The sequence below is a fragment of the Silene latifolia genome, chromosome 10, assembly GCF_048544455.1.
Source record: "Silene latifolia isolate original U9 population chromosome 10, ASM4854445v1, whole genome shotgun sequence".
NCBI classification, from domain to species: Eukaryota; Viridiplantae; Streptophyta; class Magnoliopsida; order Caryophyllales; family Caryophyllaceae; genus Silene; species Silene latifolia.
This window is the reverse complement of record NC_133535.1, coordinates 85,203,137-85,207,372: the sequence shown is the minus strand read 5'-3', so window position 1 is coordinate 85,207,372 and position 4,236 is coordinate 85,203,137. Positions and strand designations below refer to the sequence as shown.

Below are 4,236 nucleotides of genomic sequence, written 5' to 3'. Positions count from 1 at the left end.
GCTCAACTTAAAAAGTGTAATTACTAGTTTAGCCCTTAGTTAACCCTAATGCATCCTCCCTAATTTTCACTATAAATACCCCATTAGTCTAATTAGAGGAGCATGTTCTTCTTATCAATAATTAGTATAGTTAATATCAATCAAATCTCTCTTTAATATTGTAATCAAGTATTAATCAAGTTTTAATCCAAGTTCTAGTTCTTTAATCTCTCTCTTGTTCATCCTTTATTTTGGGTAATTGAAGATTATTTGGGTTATTGTTGGGAGATTGACAACCTCTTAATCAAACATCAAGTACTTCTTTTATTCTTGCTTTATTATTGGAATCATTAGTAGGTATAATCTCTTAATCCCTTTTTAATTATTGTTAATTACTTTCATTTATTCATCATGTTTCATATTGTTGGTATGATTGACAACCTTGCTAGCATGATCAACATGATAATGAGTGAGTAGTCTCTTAGCTAGGGTTAATGGGTGATTAGGGGAAACCAACATGGGGAATGATTCATGCTTAAATTAATATGCTTTCATGTTTTATTTGCTTGCTTGTTTTGATCTCAACTCATGCACATGTTATATTTGATGAAATGATAAGCCTATGAATCCTTGCATTTACTATCATCTCCTATCTTTTCAATGAGACTTGTAAGACATAACCCAACTCGAGTCTCATTAGACCATGCATGTTGTTGAGTAGGGAAGATTAAGTCGACTTGTAGGTGTTGTACAATCTAATCGATTCGGCTCCGAGACCCAAACTTTCCTAGGATTGTAAGATATAACCCAACTCAATCCATCACAACAATAATTGCTTGCTTATAATTTGAGAACATGTTTGTATGATCATATCCCATGATTCCCCTATGATCCCATGACACCCTAGTGCCTTTAATCGATTGTTTACACCCCTTTAATTCATCTTGCTTGTTTATTTTCATTGTTATTCTAGTTTAGTAACCTTCTACATCAACCTAATTTGTGACACCCCTTAGACACCACTAGTTACAATAGAAATCTCATTTCAACTCCCGTCCCTTGGGATCCGACCTTTACTTGCCTCTTTACTAATTGTAGAGTTGTTTGTGGAGCTATAAATTGTGTTTTGATTCGACCGTGACCAACGACCACATCTTAATTTGTGAACACTTAGCGGGATTGCATCAAAAATGGCGCCGTTGCCGGGGACGGTGTTTGTTTGATTTAGATTTCTTTTTATTGTCATTAGTTGTGTCTTTCTTCGCCTTGAGGAAGTAAAACCCCTCAAGGTTTGTTCTAATTGTTTTCGAGTTGTTTGATATTTTGCATGTCTAGAAGGTTACAAGGTAATTTGTTATCTTTTGACCGTGAAATCGAAAGAACCTTGACGAACAATAGGAGACTTGTTAGGAGGAATTTGAGAGGTGTTGGTGAAGTTGTTCAACCCACTAGTGAGTTTGTCAATCCTTTCGCAATAGAAGGAGAAGAAAACCCATTACACAATACCCCACAAAATCCACCTACAATGCCAAAATTCTCGTCACACTCCGTACCCACCGAGGAGAATCTACCAAATGGTACTCCTACACCGCAACATCTCACCGGAAATTTTATTGCCAAGTCCGCCTTCATCCAATTAGTTGAGAGGAGCCAATTCGGGGGGATGCCTAGTGAGGACCCTCATTCCCATATGGAAACCTTTTGCGACTATTGTGATGCTATCTCTCAAACGGGCGTGACTCAAGACCAAATTAGATGGGTCTTATTTCCTTTTTCCTTAATCGGCACCGCAAAGCAATGGTTGAAGGGCCTTGATAAGGCCACCCTTGGAATAGATTCTTGGAAGAAGTTGGCTCTAGCTTTCTACAAAAAATTCTACCCACCGGAAAAGACTAACATGCTAAGAGCTCAAATTACGGGTTTTAAGCAAAGGGATGAAGAGTCTTTGTATGAAGCTTGGGAGCGGTTTAAAGGTATTTGTCGCTCATGTCCTCACCATGGACTTAGCGAATGGTTTTTGGTGCAACAATTTTGGAATGGTTTATATGAAGATTCTAGGAACATTCTCAATATGGGATCAAATGGAATGTTCACCGAAGTTGATGACAATCAAACATGGAACAAGATTGAGGAAATGGCGGTCCATAACTCACAATATAGTAGACCTCGCAAGGCTACTAGAGGAGGAAAGCATGAAGTGGACTCCGTTACTCAATTGGGTGCTCAACTTAGTGCTCACATTGACACAATCAACTTGAAGTTTGAACAAGCTATGGCTAGACTTGAGGAAAACTCAAAATCATCGAAGCATCATGTTAATGCCATGACGGCATCCTCATCAATCCCAAGTGGGATATGTGAGAATTGTGGAACTTTGGGACATGACCAAGGTGAATGTAGGGGAACAAATGAACAAGTGAATGCTTTCCAAGCATACAAAAGTGGTACCCCTTATTCCAACTTTTACAATGAAAACACCAAATTCCATCCAAATCTCTCATACAAAAGCCAAAATGTTCAAAACCCTCAAACAACATACACTCCACCACCCATGAGAAACCAAAATCAAAGACCCTTTTACAATCAAAACCAAGGTTACCAAAATCAAAATCCATACAATCACCAAAATGACCAAGGTTTTGATGTCCAAAAAGCGGTCCTCCAAATGCAAAAGAATCAACAAGAATTTTTCACTCAAATGCAAAAAGATAGCCAAGCAAAAGAAACCACCATCAACAACATTCTAGCTCACACCAAGATGTTGGAAACACAATTGACTCAACTAGCATATTCGAGCTCACAAAGACAAAAGGGGCAATTACCACCTCAAAGTAATCCCCCTAGACATGAAACGGTTAGTGCCATTCACTTGAGAAGTGGTACAAGGTATGAAGCACCGAAGAAGCAAGTTGAGGATGAAGTTGTGGAAGCTAGTGAAAAGGAAGAAATTGTGCAAAACTCCAAAGGTGGAGAATCATCAAAAGAAGAAAGTTCAAAGAAAAATGAAGACAAGGCCAAGGAGAAGGAGCCCATTGTGATTAGACTTCCTTTTCCAAGTCGTCAAGCCAAGCCCAAATTTGATGATCAACTTGGAAAATTCATGGAAATTGTGAAGAATTTGGAAGTCTCAATTCCTTTCACGGAATTAATCAATCACGTTCCGGCCTATGCGAAGTACATGAAAGATATCCTCACAAAGAAGAAGTCGATCCGGAAGCTTGAGACTATCGCCTTCACTAAGGTGAGTAGTGCAATACTTCAAGGGAGTTCACCTCCAAAGTTAAAGGATCCGGGAAGCTTCTCAATACCGTGTACCATTGGCGACACGACGATCAACAAAGCCTTATGTGATCTAGGGGCTAGTGTGAGTGTCATGCCTTACTCGGTGAGTAAAAGGTTGGGGATGGGAGAGCTTAAATGCACCAACATCACACTCCAAATGGCCGATAGATCGACGAAGACACCGTTAGGGATATGGGAAGATGTCCCCGTGCGAATTGGGAAGTTTTTCATCCCGGTGGACTTTGTCATTGTTGATATGGAGGAAGATTCCAACATTCCAATCATCCTAGGAAGACCTTTTCTACACACCGCCGGTGCGGTGATTGATGTGAAACATGGTGAGCTCACTCTAGAAGTGGGAGATGAAAGCATAACTTTTAATCTTGACAAGACTATGAGAGCTCCTCGTTTGCATGAACCATGTTTCATGATTGATCATTATAGCCGAAAGGATGAAAGGAAGAAATCGGAACTCCAATGGAAGAAGAAAATTGAAGATGCTCCATTCAAAGAGCAAGTGAATTGTGACAAGGAGAGCTTGCAAAGCTCATCAAAATCAACCAAGGAAGAAGAGGATGGCCTCATTGGCCAAGAGAAGAAATTTTGAGAGTTGTCTCCATCTAAGCAAGAGATTTTCAATGATCAAGTCAATGAAGTTTGTGGTCTTTGGGACGACGAATTTGAAGGGATTTTAATCCCTACATTGGTAATGCTATCGATCAAGACCAAAAACAAGGGCCAAGGTCTATTGAGAACCTCTACCATGATAATGAACAAGCTTTTGATTACTTCTTCAAGGTGTTGAGCAACATCAACAACACCTTGGACATGCCCCCTTGACATCTCATCAAGAATGAGAGTTTGGTAGAGTCCTCCCTAAACCACCACTTGTAAATATTTCTAACTCCCTAACCTACTTTTCAATTCTTGTATTGCATTTTTGTCATCTTTGGATTTTTTATTTACTTTGATCAA

The 4,236-nt window shown here is 39.3% G+C and overlaps 1 non-coding gene across 1 annotated transcript; it reads right to left on the bottom strand.

Moving 5' to 3' along the window:
* Positions 1–1,876: 1,876 nt before the first annotated feature.
* LOC141610129 (small nucleolar RNA R71) lies at positions 1,877–1,983 on the bottom strand. The gene has a single exon (XR_012528025.1). It is a non-coding gene; the product is annotated as a small nucleolar RNA R71 (small nucleolar RNA).
* Positions 1,984–4,236: the final 2,253 nt, after the last annotated feature.